Consider the following 15,000-nt stretch of genomic DNA (forward strand, 5'->3'; position numbering starts at 1 on the left):
GGGAAGCTGCGCCCCGTCCGAGTCAGACTCGGTCGTTGCGGCCCGCCGGTCTCGCGCTACGGCCAGGATGCGGAGTTTGATCGACACTGGTGGGAGCCGGGGGGTCGAAGGGGTTCCGGCCGCCCCGCCGTCCTCAGCGCCGCTGTCACCCAGACGGGAAGCTGCGCCCCGTCCGAGTCAGACTCGGTCGGTGCGGCCCGCTGTGGCCAGCTGGCAACTAGCTACGGAAGGGTACCGGCGCTCCCGACGAACCCGCCGGGGTGGCTGGTGACCAACGCTGCGTTCGGCGCTTATTGCTGTGACCGGGAGGGAAGCTGCGCCCCGTCCGAGTCAGACTCGGTCGTTGCGGCCCCCCCGAGCCCGCACGCCTCTCGCGGAAGGTCATACGCCACCGGCGGCACGAAAGACGCCTCCCGCAACGCGGTAGTCGGGAAAGGCTATTCGGATAGTCGAGCAGAGTTGCGACAACACATCCCGCGGTGCCGTCTGGTTAGGCAAGGGTTTGAGAAACAGCATTCGCGGTAGACCGGCGCGGCCGGCGGACACCCACGCGGCGTGCCGCAATCGGATCGCGCGCTCGGCCTCCGTTGATTTCCTCTAGGTGGGTGATTCGGGGCGTCTCGGTCTCGCTGCCGTTCGGTCGCGCCAAGGCCTGCGGGGGCGGCGCGTAGCGCACGCTCTCGCGGCGGCCGAGGCGCTAGAGTGCGACCCGCAAGTGGGGAGGAACCGTCCACCCAACGCCGGCGCGAGCCGGGGCCGGTGGGGGCCCTACCAAGGCGGGTCATGAGTGCCAGTCGGTCAGTTCGGGAGAAGGGGAGGGTACTCGGAGGCCCGCCGGGAGCAGACGGGGGTCCGGAAGCTGAGGGGGGTGAAGGACGGCGGCCGGGAGCAGACGGCCGTCCCCGGGAGGGGGTGTTCGTTCACGTGCGGACGCCGGGAGCAGGCGGCCGTCACGCGATTCTGCCAACCGTTCCTACCGGCCTGTGTTTAAGGAGGCGGCCGGTCCTCCGTCCTTGGATGGATAAGATTCGCAGATTTTCGCCCGGCCTGTGTTTAAGGAGGCGGCCGGTTCCCTCCTTCCTTCCTTTCTTGGATGTATAACATTCGCAGATTTTCGCCCGGCCGGTGGTTTAAGGAGGCGGCCGGTCCTCCCTCCTTGGATGTATAACATTCGCAGATTTTCGCCCGGCCTATGTTTAGTGAGGCGACCGGTCCTCCCTCCTTGGATGTATAACATTCGCATATTTTCGCCCGGCCGGTGGTTTAAGGAGGCGGCCGGTCCTCCCTCCTTGGATGTATAACATTCGCAGATTTTCGCCCGGCCGGTGGTTTAAGGAGGCGGCGCGGTCCTCCCTCCTTGGATGTATAACATTCGCAGATTTTCGCCCGGCCTATGTTTAGTGAGGCGACCGGTCCTCCGTGGAGAGCGACCCGCAAGTGGGGAGGAACCGTCCACCCAACGCCGGCGCGAGCCGGGGCCGGTGGGGGCCCTACCAAGGCGGGTCTCATTGCCTGTCGGTCAGTTCGGGAGAAGGTGGGGGTACTCGGAGGCCCGCCGGGAGCAGACGGGGGTCCGGAAGGTGAGGGGGTGAAGGACGGCGGTCGGGAGCAGACGGCCGTCCCCGGGAGGGGGTGTTCGTTCACGTGCGGACGCCGGGAGCAGGCGGCCGTCACGCAATTCTGCCAACCGTTCCCACCGGCCTGTGTTTAAGGAGGCGGCCGGTCCTCCACGAGAAGAATTCTGCCAAACGTTCCACCGGCCTGTGTTTAAGGAGGCGGCCGGTCCTCCCCGTCGTTCCGCCGGCTTGTGTTTAAGGAGGCGGCCGGTCCTCCACGAGAAGAATTCTGCCAAACGTTCCACCGGCCTGTGTTTAAGGAGGCGGCCGGTCCTCCCCGTCGTTCCGCCGGCTTGTGTTTAAGGAGGCGGCCGGTCCTCCACTATTCCTTCCTTGGATGGAAAGCATGTAGCACTTTGAAAATTTTCGAGCACTGTGACACTTTGAAAATTTTCGAGAGTTTTTGTACTTAGAAAATTTTTCGCTCTTGCACTTCCAGAGTGCTTTGCGGTAGCTCCTAGGTTCGCTGTCCGAGCATGTGAACACTTTTTGGGGGGGAACACATCGCTAGAGACACCAGCCGCCTGGTTCTCGGGGCCAAAACTTGTGTTCCCCACACTCGTTCTGACTATATTTTGCGATTTGGGGGTAAAGGTAATGAGTACAGTGACTAGGGGGACCAACTCATCGTACTCTGGCGCACCAACAGACCAAAGCTGGTACTGCACTTACCCCTGGTACCCCAACGCCTGGTACCTGACGGGCGAGAGGCTGATTTTTCGCTATTTGCGGCCGACCGAGGGAACCAGACAAAGCGGACACTTTACGGCGCAAGAGCCGTTGGCACTTAGAAATTTTTCGACAAAGTTGGCGCGAGCTCCAGAAGGAGAGGCTGATTTTTCGCTATTTGTGGCCGACCGAGGGAACCAGGCAAAGCGGACACTTTACGGCGCAAGAGCCGTTGGCACTTAGAAATTTTTTGACAAAGTTGGCGCGAGCTCCAGAAGGAGAGGCTGATTTTTCGCTATTTGTGGCCGACCGAGGGAACCAGGCAAAGCGGACACTTTACGGCGCAAGAGCCGTTGGCACTTAGAAATTTTTTGACAAAGTTGGCGCGAGCTCCAGAAGGAGAGGCTGATTTTTCGCTATTTGTGGCCGACCGAGGGAACCAGGCAAAGCGGACACTTTACGGCGCAAGAGCCGTTGGCACTTAGAAAATATTCGCCAAAGTTGGCACGAGCTCCAGAAGGAGAGGCTGATTTTTCGCTATTTGTGGCCGACCGAGGGAACCAGACAAAGCGGACACATTACGGCGCAAGAGCCGTTGGCACTTAGAAAATATTCGCCAAAGTTGGCACGAGCTCCAGAAGGAGAGGCTGATTTTTCGCTATTTGTGGCCGACCGAGGGAACCAGACAAAGCGGACACTTTACGGCGCAAGAGCCGTTGGCACTTGCGCGAGCTCCAGAAGGAGAGGCTGATTTTTCGCTATTTGTGGCCGACCGAGGGAACCAGACAAAGCGGACACTTTACGGCGCAAGAGCCGTTGGCACTTAGAAAATATTCGCCAAAGTTGGCACGAGCTCCAGAAGGAGAGGCTGATTTTTCGCCGTTTGTGGCCGACCGAGGGAACCAGACAAAGCGGACACTTTACGGCGCAAGAGCCGTTGGCACTTAGGCGAGCTCCAGAAGGAGAGGCTGATTTTTCGCTATTTGTGGCCGACCGAGGGAACCAGGCAAAGCGGACACATTACGGCGCAAGAGCCGTTGGCACTTAGAAAATATTCGCCAAAGTTGGCACGAGCTCCAGAAGGAGAGGCTGATTTTTCGCTATTTGTGGCCGACCGAGGGAACCAGGCAAAGCGGACACTTTACGGCGCAAGAGCCGTTGGCACTTAGAAATTTTTTGACAAAGTTGGCGCGAGCTCCAGAAGGAGAGGCTGATTTTTCGCCGTTTGTGGCCGACCGAGGGAACCAGGCAAAGCGGACACATTACGGCGCAAGAGCCGTTGGCACTTAGGCGAGCTCCAGAAGGAGAGGCTGGTTTTTCGCTATTTGTGGCCGACCGAGGGAACCAGGCAAAGCGGACACATTACGGCGCAAGAGCCGTTGGCACTTAGGCGAGCTCCAGAAGGAGAGGCTGATTTTTCGCCGTTTGTGGCCGACCGAGGGAACCAGGCAAAGCGGACACATTACGGCGCAAGAGCCGTTGGCACTTAGGCGAGCTCCAGAAGGAGAGGCTGGTTTTTCGCTATTTGTGGCCGACCGAGGGAACCAGGCAAAGCGGACACATTACGGCGCAAGAGCCGTTGGCACTTAGGCGAGCTCCAGAAGGAGAGGCTGATTTTTCGCCGTTTGTGGCCGACCGAGGGAACCAGGCAAAGCGGACACATTACGGCGCAAGAGCCGTTGGCACTTAGGCGAGCTCCAGAAGGAGAGGCTGATTTTTCGCCGTTCGTGGCCGACCGAGGGAACCAGGCAAAGCGGACACATTACGGCGCAAGAGCCGTTGGCACTTAGAAAATATTCGCCAAAGTTGGCACGAGCTCCAGAATGAGAGGCTGATTTTTCGCCGTTTGTGGCCGACCGAGGGAACCAGGCAAAGCGGACACATTACGGCGCAAGAGCCGTTGGCACTTAGGCGAGCTCCAGAAGGAGAGGCTGATTTTTTCGCTATTTGTGGCCGACCGAGGGAACCAGGCAAAGCGGACACATTACGGCGCAAGAGCCGTTGGCACTTAGAAAATATTCGCCAAAGTTGGCACGAGCTCCAGAATGAGAGGCTGATTTTTCGCCGTTTGTGGCCGACCGAGGGAACCAGACAAAGCGGACACATTACGGCGCAAGAGCCGTTGGCACTTAGGCGAGCTCCAGAAGGAGAGGCTGATTTTTCGCTATTTGTGGCCGACCGAGGGAACCAGGCAAAGCGGACACTTTACGGCGCAAGAGCCGTTGGCACTTAGAAAATATTCGCCAAAGTTGGCACGAGCTCCAGAAGGAGAGGCTGATTTTTCGCCGTTTGTGGCCGACCGAGGGAACCAGACAAAGCGGACACATTACGGCGCAAGAGCCGTTGGCACTTAGGCGAGCTCCAGAAGGAGAGGCTGATTTTTCGCTATTTGTGGCCGACCGAGGGAACCAGGCAAAGCGGACACTTTACGGCGCAAGAGCCGTTGGCACTTAGAAAATATTCTGAAATTCTCACCGACCTCCGTGGTGGAGAGGCCGAATTTTCGACATTCGTGGCCGACCGGGGAACCGTCGCCACTCGGACAACTTGTGCGGCAGCCCTCGGTGATTTTAGGACCGCTTTTTCACCCTCGCTGTCCGACCGGAGAACCGTCGTAGCTCGGACAGTTCGTGTGCCAGCATCCGCTGGCACTTAGAAAATTTTAAAAAAGAAAAAAATAGTCTTCTGCATATACGTTCTGACTATATTTTGCGATTAGGGGGTAAAGGTAATGAGTACAGTGACTAGGGGGACCAACTCATCGTACTCTGGCGCACCAACACGCCAAGGTTGGTACTGCACTTAGGCTGATTTTTGCGCTATTCGCGGCCGACCGGGGAACCAGCGCGGAGCGGACACATTACGGCGAATGAGCCGTTGGCACTTAGAAAATTTTTGAGCTTTTTTCGAACTTCCGTGAGGCTGATTTTGCGCTATTCGCGGCCGACCGGGGAACCAGCGCGGAGCGGACACATTACGGCGAATGAGCCGTTGGCACTTAGAAAATTTTTGAGCTTTTTTCGAACTTCCGTGAGGCTGATTTTGCGCTATTCGCGGCCGACCGGGGAACCAGCGCGGAGCGGACACATTACGGCGAATGAGCCGTTGGCACTTAGAAAATTTTTGAGCTTTTTTCGGACTTCCGTGTGGAGCTTTGGGGCCGTTCCGCCTAACTTTTTATGCCCGATTAGGCTTCCAGGGAGGCGGCTAAGCATTATTGACCAATCATGGAGCTTTTTTCGGACTTCCGTGTGGAGCTTTGGGGCCGTTCCGCCTAACTTTTTATGCCCGATTAGGCTTCCAGGGAGGCGGCTAAGCATTATTGACCAATCATGGAGCTTTTTTGGGACTTCCGTGTGGAGCTTTGGGGCCGTTCCGCCTAACTTTTTATGCCCGATTAGGCTTCCAGGGAGGCGGCTAAGCATTATTGACCAATCATGGAGCTTTTTTGGGACTTCCGTGTGGAGCTTTGGAGCCGTTCCGCCTAACTTTTTATGCCCGATTAGGCTTCCAGGGAGGCGGCTAAGCATTATTGACCAATCATGGAGCTTTTTTGGGACTTCCGTGTGGAGCTTTGGGGCCGTTCCGCCTAGCTTTTTATGCCCGATTAGGCTTCCAGGGAGGCGGCTAAGCATTATTGACCAATCATGGAGCTTTTTTGGGACTTCCGTGTGGAGCTTTGGGGCCGTTCCGCCTAGCTTTTTATGCCCGATTAGGCTTCCAGGGAGGCGGCTAAGCATTATTGACCAATCATGGAGCTTTTTTGGGACTTCCGTGTGGAGCTTTGGGGCCGTTCCGCCTAGCTTTTTATGCCCGATTAGGCTTCCAGGGAGGCGGCTAAGCATTATTGACCAATCATGGAGCTTTTTTGGGACTTCCGTGTGGAGCTTTGGGGCCGTTCCGCCTAGCTTTTTATGCCCGATTAGGCTTCCAGGGAGGCGGCTAAGCATTATTGACCAATCATGGAGCTTTTTTGGGACTTCCGTGTGGAGCTTTGGGGCCGTTCCGCCTAGCTTTTTATGCCCGATTAGGCTTCCAGGGAGGCGGCTAAGCATTATTGACCAATCATGGAGCTTTTTTGGGACTTCCGTGTGGAGCTTTGGGGCCGTTCCGCCTAGCTTTTTATGCCCGATTAGGCTTCCAGGGAGGCGGCTAAGCATTATTGACCAATCATGGAGCTTTTTTGGGACTTCCGTGTGGAGCTTTGGGGCCGTTCCGCCTAGCTTTTTATGCCCGATTAGGCTTCCAGGGAGGCGGCTAAGCATTATTGACCAATCATGGAGCTTTTTTGGGACTTCCGTGTGGAGCTTTGGGGCCGTTCCGCCTAGCTTTTTATGCCCGATTAGGCTTCCAGGGAGGCGGCTAAGCATTATTGACCAATCATGGAGCTTTTTTGGGACTTCCGTGTGGAGCTTTGGGGCCGTTCCGCCTAGCTTTTTATGCCCGATTAGGCTTCCAGGGAGGCGGCTAAGCATTATTGACCAATCATGGAGCTTTTTTGGGACTTCCGTGTGGAGCTTTGGAGCCGTTCCGCCTAACTTTTTATGCCCGATTAGGCTTCCAGGGAGGCGGCTAAGCATTATTGACCAATCATGGAGCTTTTTTGGGACTTCCGTGTGGAGCTTTGGGGCCGTTCCGCCTAGCTTTTTATGCCCGATTAGGCTTCCAGGGAGGCGGCTAAGCATTATTGACCAATCATGGAGCTTTTTTGGGACTTCCGTGTGGAGCTTTGGGGCCGTTCCGCCTAGCTTTTTATGCCCGATTAGGCTTCCAGGGAGGCGGCTAAGCATTATTGACCAATCATGGAGCTTTTTTGGGACTTCCGTGTGGAGCTTTGGGGCCGTTCCGCCTAGCTTTTTATGCCCGATTAGGCTTCCAGGGAGGCGGCTAAGCATTATTGACCAATCATGGAGCTTTTTTGGGACTTCCGTGTGGAGCTTTGGGGCCGTTCCGCCTAGCTTTTTATGCCCGATTAGGCTTCCAGGGAGGCGGCTAAGCATTATTGACCAATCATGGAGCTTTTTTGGGACTTCCGTGTGGAGCTTTGGGGCCGTTCCGCCTAGCTTTTTATGCCCGATTAGGCTTCCAGGGAGGCGGCTAAGCATTATTGACCAATCATGGAGCTTTTTTGGGACTTCCGTGTGGAGCTTTGGGGCCGTTCCGCCTAGCTTTTTATGCCCGATTAGGCTTCCAGGGAGGCGGCTAAGCATTATTGACCAATCATGGAGCTTTTTTGGGACTTCCGTGTGGAGCTTTGGGGCCGTTCCGCCTAGCTTTTTATGCCCGATTAGGCTTCCAGGGAGGCGGCTAAGCATTATTGACCAATCATGGAGCTTTTTTGGGACTTCCGTGTGGAGCTTTGGGGCCGTTCCGCCTAGCTTTTTATGCCCGATTAGGCTTCCAGGGAGGCGGCTAAGCATTATTGACCAATCATGGAGCTTTTTTGGGACTTCCGTGTGGAGCTTTGGGGCCGTTCCGCCTAGCTTTTTATGCCCGATTAGGCTTCCAGGGAGGCGGCTAAGCATTATTGACCAATCATGGAGCTTTTTTGGGACTTCCAGCCGGTGCTTTGGGGGCCTTCCCCCTCACTTTCTACGCCCGATTGGGCTTCCAGGGACGCGGCTAAGCATTTTTAACAGAAATGGAGCTTTTTGCGGAGCTCCAGCCGGTGCCACCGGCAGGCCGTGCACGCGGACGAGATGACCGAAAGAAGCTCCAGGAGAGCGGATGGACGCTTTTTAAGCACCGAGGCGGAGATCGCGGAGCTTTAATAGACTTCCAGCGGGCCCAAAGCGGCCAGGCAGACGGCGCAGCGCGACCTGGTACCTCGCACGGGACGCATCGCCCCCCCCGCGCACAGTTCCAGGGGGCCGGGATGACGTTTCAAAGCTGCCGCTGCAGCTGCGGCGGGGAGTGGCCTCCCTCCGGTGGACACGACGAGTAAATGACACCGGCCGCTGACGCAAACCCACGCCGGACAGGAGAGCTCAAAAGCCGGGTAACATTTCAAGGAAGACCCCCCCTGCGCAGACCTCCACTAGGCCGGGATGACTGTTCAGCTGTGGCGGGGAGTGGCCTCCCTCCGGTCGGCACGACGAGTAAATGACACCGGCCGCTGACGCAAACCCACGCCGGACAGGAGAGCTCAAAAGCCGGGTAACATTTCAAGGAAGACCCCCCCTGCGCAGACCTCCACTAGGCCGGGATGACTGTTCAGCTGTGGCGGGGAGTGGCCTCCCTCCGGTCGGCACGACGAGTAAATGACACCGGCCGCTGACGCAAACCCACGCCGGACAGGAGAGCTCAAAAGCCGGGTAACATTTCAAGGAAGACCCCCCCTGCGCAGACCTCCACTAGGCCGGGATGACTGTTCAGCTGTGGCGGGGAGTGGCCTCCCTCCGGTCGGCACGACGAGTAAATGACACCGGCCGCTGACGCAAACCCACGCCGGACAGGAGAGCTCAAAAGCCGGGTAACATTTCAAGGAAGACCCCCCCTGCGCAGACCTCCACTAGGCCGGGATGACTGTTCAGCTGTGGCGGGGAGTGGCCTCCCTCCGGTCGGCACGACGAGTAAATGACACCGGCCGCTGACGCAAACCCACGCCGGACAGGAGAGCTCAAAAGCCGGGTAACATTTCAAGGAAGACCCCCCCTGCGCAGACCTCCACTAGGCCGGGATGACTGTTCAGCTGTGGCGGGGAGTGGCCTCCCTCCGGTCGGCACGACGAGTAAATGACACCGGCCGCTGACGCAAACCCACGCCGGACAGGAGAGCTCAAAAGCCGGGTAACATTTCAAGGAAGACCCCCCCTGCGCAGACCTCCACTAGGCCGGGATGACTGTTCAGCTGTGGCGGGGAGTGGCCTCCCTCCGGTCGGCCACGACGAGTAAATGACACCGGCCGCTGACGCAAACCCACGCCGGACAGGAGAGCTCAAAAGCCGGGTAACATTTCAAGGACGACCCCACCCTGCGCAGACCTCCACTAGGCCGGGATGACTGTTCAGCTGTGGCGGGGAGTGGCCTCCCTCCGGTCGGCACGACGAGTAAATGACACCGGCCGCCTGACGCAAACCCACGCCGGACAGGAGAGCTCAAAAGCCGGGTAACATTTCAAGGAAGACCCCCCCCTGCGCAGACCTCCACTAGGCCGGGATGACTGTTCAGCTGCGGCGGGGAGTGGCCTCCCTCCGGTCGCACGACGAGTAAAGCTATTTAGGAAAATCTGAGATAAATATCACTTGCATAATAATTTGGAACACGGTCCCGTGTTCCAAATTATTATGGCAAAATGTATTTAGACACCAGCAATCGCACTTAGATTTGTTTCTTTTTTTCTTTCTTTTAGCTTCCATAATGTTACCGGGCGCTGACGCAAACCCACGCCCGGCAGGAGAGCTCAAAAGCCGGGTAACATTTCAAGGAAGCTATTTAGGAAAATCTGAGATAAATATCCTTTGCATAATAATTTGGAACACGGTCCCGTGTTCCAAATTATTATGCAAAATGTATTTAAGTGTCATAAAGATTACATTTTTTGTTTTTCAAGTACTGAAATCACCCTCAGTCATGGTAACAGTCCATGGTAGTCTGCCAGGTGAGCGCAATTGTAGTAATTAACAAGTCTATTTAAGTTCCGCGTTTTTAAGCGTTCGGCCATTTCGTTCAACCATGGGGAGGAAAAAAGGATCTCTCTGCTGTCGAGAAGCGTGAAATCGTTCGATGCCTTGGACAAGGTATGCAGACATTCGATATTGCACGAAAGCTTAAGCGCGGACCATCGAACTTTGAAGAAATTCGTCGCTGATTCGGAGCAAACGCCGCGTTCGTGCAGACAAAGGCACGACAAGGAAGGTTTCTGCAAGACAAACAAATCGAATCAAGAGGGCGGCTGCAAGCATGCCATAAAGACGAGCAAACAAATATTCGACGCTGCTGGTGCCAGTGAAGTCCCACGAACGACGAGGTGCAGGATCCTCCAGAGGCTTGCAGTTGTGCGGAAACCCTCATTCGGCACCCCTGAACAACGCGAACAAGCAGAAACGGCTGCAGTGGGCCCAGACTTACATGAAGACAAATTTTCAGACAGTCCTGTTCACCGACGAGTGCCGTGCCACCTTGGATGGGCCAGGTAGGGTTTTTTAAGTTTTTCCTTGCACTTTTGAGAGCTCAGGGGATGCTTTGAGAATAATTGTCAATTTCTGTCAATGTGAAGCCCTTTGAGACTGCTTGTGATTTAGGGCTATACAAATAAACTTGATTTGACTTGACTTTACAGATGGATGGAGTCGTGGATGGTTGGTGGACGGCCACGATAGCCCAACAAGGCTGCGGCCGTCAGCAGGGAGGTGGCGGAGTGATGTTTTGGGCCGGGAATCATGGGGAGAGAGCTGCTTGGCCCCTTTAGGGTCCCTGAAGGCGTCAAAATTACGTCTGTTAACTACGTGGAATTTCTGACTCAACACTTCTGTCCATGGTACAACAGGAAGAACCGTGCTTTCCGTCAAAAGATCATCTTCATGCATGACAATTGCACCGTCTCATGCTGCAAGAAATACGTCAACGTCTTTGGCATCTATGGGAATAAAGGGAGAGAAACTGATGGTGTGGCCCCCATGCTCCCCTGACCTCAATCCTATTGAAACTTGTGGAGCATCGTCAAGCAGAAAATCTACGAAGGTGGGAGGCAGTTCAATTCCAAAGAGCAGCTCTGGCAGGCTATTCTTAGATCCTGCCAAGAAATTCAACCAGAAACTGTACAAAACTCACAAGTTCAGTGGATGGAAGAATCGTGAAGCTGCTGTTGAACAAAGGGTCCTATGTTAAAATGTACCTTTGTTTTTTATTGAAATAAAGGGTCCTATGTTAAAATGTAACTTGTTTGTCTTTCTTTGAAATAGCTTTTGATTTCAGTAAATATGACCTCCTAATGCTGTAAATTCTTAAGATGGGCATTTCAGTTCATAAAAACCTATAAAATGTTATAAAACTCTGTTGTGCGTAATAATGTGGAACAGTGCATTTTAAGTTTTTATTTTTTAAAATTCTGTGATCATTCGGAGGTTTGTTCAATAAAATTAGAATTCATCAAAATAATGGTTGATGACTTGAAAATATGCTGACTCATTTTGCATCGACTATTAGGAAAATCTGAGATAAATGTCACTTGCATAATAATTTGGAACACGGTGTAAGTGCGATTGCTGGTGTATTTACTCGTCGTGTCCACCGGAGGACGGCAAATCCCCGCCGCAGCTGCAAGCGGCAGCGCTTAAATGTCTTCCCGGCCCGCCTGGAACTCTGCACGGGGCGTGTTTCGTCCCGCGCAGCGGTACAGATCGCGCTGCGCCGTCAGCCGAGCCGCGCGCGGTCCGCTGGAAGTCTACACTGTGTTCAAATTATTATGCAAATTGTATTTATGTGTCATAAAGATTACATTTTTTTGTTTTTCAATTAAACTCATGGATGGTATTACGTGTCAGGGCTCTTTGGATCACTGAGATCAATCTCAGACACCGGGGATCATTACCGGCCAGTTGAGCCCAAATTAAGGAAAAACTACTTAAGAATGGTGTTCCACATTATTAAGCAGATAATTTGAAGTTCGCTTTGAGCAGTGGCGGACGCCACCCACGACCGGTGGGATGAGCTCGGAGGGCGGATGGGCTTTCAAGGAAGCCCCCCAGGCGGTTCCCACTCGCACTTAGAATTTTTTTTTTTTTTTGGCTTCATAATGTACCGGGCGCGGACGCGAAACCCACGCCGGGCCAGGAGAGCTCGAAAGGCGGCCTAAGCATTCAAGGAAGCACCGTCTGGAGCTTCAGAGCCGTTCCGCCTGACTTTTAACGTAGAGTACCGGGCGCAAACCACTAACTCAAGCCCGGCATGGCAGCTCGAAAGGCGGCTAAGCATTCAAGGAAGCACCGTCTGGAGCTTCAGAGCCGTTCCGCCTGACTTTTACGTAGAGTACCGGCGCAAACCACTAACTCAAGCCCGGCATGGCAGCTCGAAAGGCGGCTAAGCATTCAAGGAAGCACCGTCTGGAGCTTCCAGAGCCGTTCCGCCTGACTTTAACGTAGAGTACCGGGCGCAAACCACTAACTCAAGCCCGGCATGGCTCAGCTCCGAAAGGCGGCTAAGCATTCAAGGAAGCACCGTCTGGAGCTTCAGAGCCGTTCCGCCTGACTTTTAACGTAGAGTACCGGGCGCAAACCACTAACTCAAGCCCGGCATGGCAGCTCGAAAGGCGGCTAAGCATTCAAGGAAGCACCGTCTGGAGCTTCAGAGCCGTTCCGCCTGACTTTTAACGTAGAGTACCGGGCGCAAACCACTAACTCAAGCCCGGCATGGCAGCTCGAAAGGCGGCTAAGCATTCAAGGAAGCACCGTCTGGAGCTTCAGAGCCGTTCCGCCTGACTTTTAACGTAGAGTACCGGGCGCAAACCACTAACTCAAGCCCGGCATGGCAGCTCGAAAGGCGGCTAAGCATTCAAGGAAGCACCGTCTGGAGCTTCAGAGCCGTTCCGCCTGACTTTTAACGTAGAGTACCGGGCGCAAACCACTAACTCAAGCCCGGCATGGCAGCTCGAAAGGCGGCTAAGCATTCAAGGAAGCACCGTCTGGAGCTTCAGAGCCGTTCCGCCTGACTTTTAACGTAGAGTACCGGGCGCAAACCACTAACTCAAGCCCGGCATGGCAGCTCGAAAGGCGGCTAAGCATTCAAGGAAGCACCGTCTGGAGCTTCAGAGCCGTTCCGCCTGACTTTTAACGTAGAGTACCGGGCGCAAACCACTAACTCAAGCCCGGCATGGCAGCTCGAAAGGCGGCTAAGCATTCAAGGAAGCACCGTCTGGAGCTTCAGAGCCGTTCCGCCTGACTTTTAACGTAGAGTACCGGGCGCAAACCACTAACTCAAGCCGGCATGGCAGCTCGAAAGGCGGCTAAGCATTCAAGGAAGCACCGTCTGGAGCTTCAGAGCCGTTCCGCCTGACTTTTAACGTAGAGTACCGGGCGCAAACCACTAACTCAAGCCCGGCATGGCAGCTCGAAAGGCGGCTAAGCATTCAAGGAAGCACCGTCTGGAGCTTCAGAGCCGTTCCGCCTGACTTTTAACGTAGAGTACCGGGCGCAAACCACTAACTCAAGCCCGGCATGGCAGCTCGAAAGGCGGCTAAGCATTCAAGGAAGCACCGTCTGGAGCTTCAGAGCCGTTCCGCCTGACTTTTAACGTAGAGTACCGGGCGCAAACCACTAACTCAAGCCCGGCATGGCAGCTCGAAAGGCGGCTAAGCATTCAAGGAAGCACCGTCTGGAGCTTCAGAGCCGTTCCGCCTGACTTTTAACGTAGAGTACCGGGCGCAAACCACTAACTCAAGCCCGGCATGGCAGCTCGAAAGGCGGCTAAGCATTCAAGGAAGCACCGTCTGGAGCTTCAGAGCCGTTCCGCCTGACTTTTAACGTAGAGTACCGGGCGCAAACCACTAACTCAAGCCCGGCATGGCAGCTCGAAAGGCGGCTAAGCATTCAAGGAAGCACCGTCTGGAGCTTCAGAGCCGTTCCGCCTGACTTTTAACGTAGAGTACCGGGCGCAAACCACTAACTCAAGCCCGGCATGGCAGCTCGAAAGGCGGCTAAGCATTCAAGGAAGCACCGTCTGGAGCTTCAGAGCCGTTCCGCCTGACTTTTAACGTAGAGTACCGGGCGCAAACCACTAACTCAAGCCCGGCATGGCAGCTCGAAAGGCGGCTAAGCATTCAAGGAAGCACCGTCTGGAGCTTCAGAGCCGTTCCGCCTGACTTTTAACGTAGAGTACCGGGCGCAAACCACTAACTCAAGCCCGGCATGGCAGCTCGAAAGGCGGCTAAGCATTCAAGGAAGCACCGTCTGGAGCTTCAGAGCCGTTCCGCCTGACTTTTAACGTAGAGTACCGGGCGCAAACCACTAACTCAAGCCCGGCATGGCAGCTCGAAAGGCGGCTAAGCATTCAAGGAAGCACCGTCTGGAGCTTCAGAGCCGTTCCGCCTGACTTTTAACGTAGAGTACCGGGCGCAAACCACTAACTCAAGCCCGGCATGGCAGCTCGAAAGGCGGCTAAGCATTCAAGGAAGCACCGTCTGGAGCTTCAGAGCCGTTCCGCCTGACTTTTAACGTAGAGTACCGGGCGCAAACCACTAACTCAAGCCCGGCATGGCAGCTCGAAAGGCGGCTAAGCATTCAAGGAAGCGACGCCGGCCGGTCCGCGGGCCAAATAGGGTCCAGTAAAGTACCGGGCGCGGCCACTAACGCCTTGTGGCGGTCGCCTTGTGGCGGTCGGGGGGTGGCGGTCGGGGCTGGCGCTTGGGGCCGGTGGCGGTCGCCTTGTGGCGGTCGCCTTGTGGCGGTCGGGGGGTGGCGGTCGGGGCTGGCGCTTGGGGCCAGTGGCGGTCGCCTTGTGGCGGTCGCCTTGTGGCGGTCGCCTTGTGGCGGTCGCCTTGTGGCGGTCGCCTTGTGGCGGTCGCCTTGTGGCGGTCGGGGGGTGGCGGTCGGGGCTGGCGCTTGGGGCCAGTGGCGGTCGCCTTGTGGCGGTCGCCTTGTGGCGGTCGCCTTGTGGCGGTCGCCTTGTGGCGGTCGCCTTGTGGCGGTCGGGGGGTGGCGGTCGGGGCTGGCGCTTGGGGCCGGTGGCGGTCGCCTTGTGGCGGTCGCCTTGTGGCGGTCGCCTTGTGGCGGGCGCCTTGT

The sequence above is a fragment of the Syngnathus typhle genome, unplaced genomic scaffold (genome assembly GCF_033458585.1).
Source record: "Syngnathus typhle isolate RoL2023-S1 ecotype Sweden unplaced genomic scaffold, RoL_Styp_1.0 HiC_scaffold_130, whole genome shotgun sequence".
NCBI classification, from domain to species: Eukaryota; Metazoa; Chordata; class Actinopteri; order Syngnathiformes; family Syngnathidae; genus Syngnathus; species Syngnathus typhle.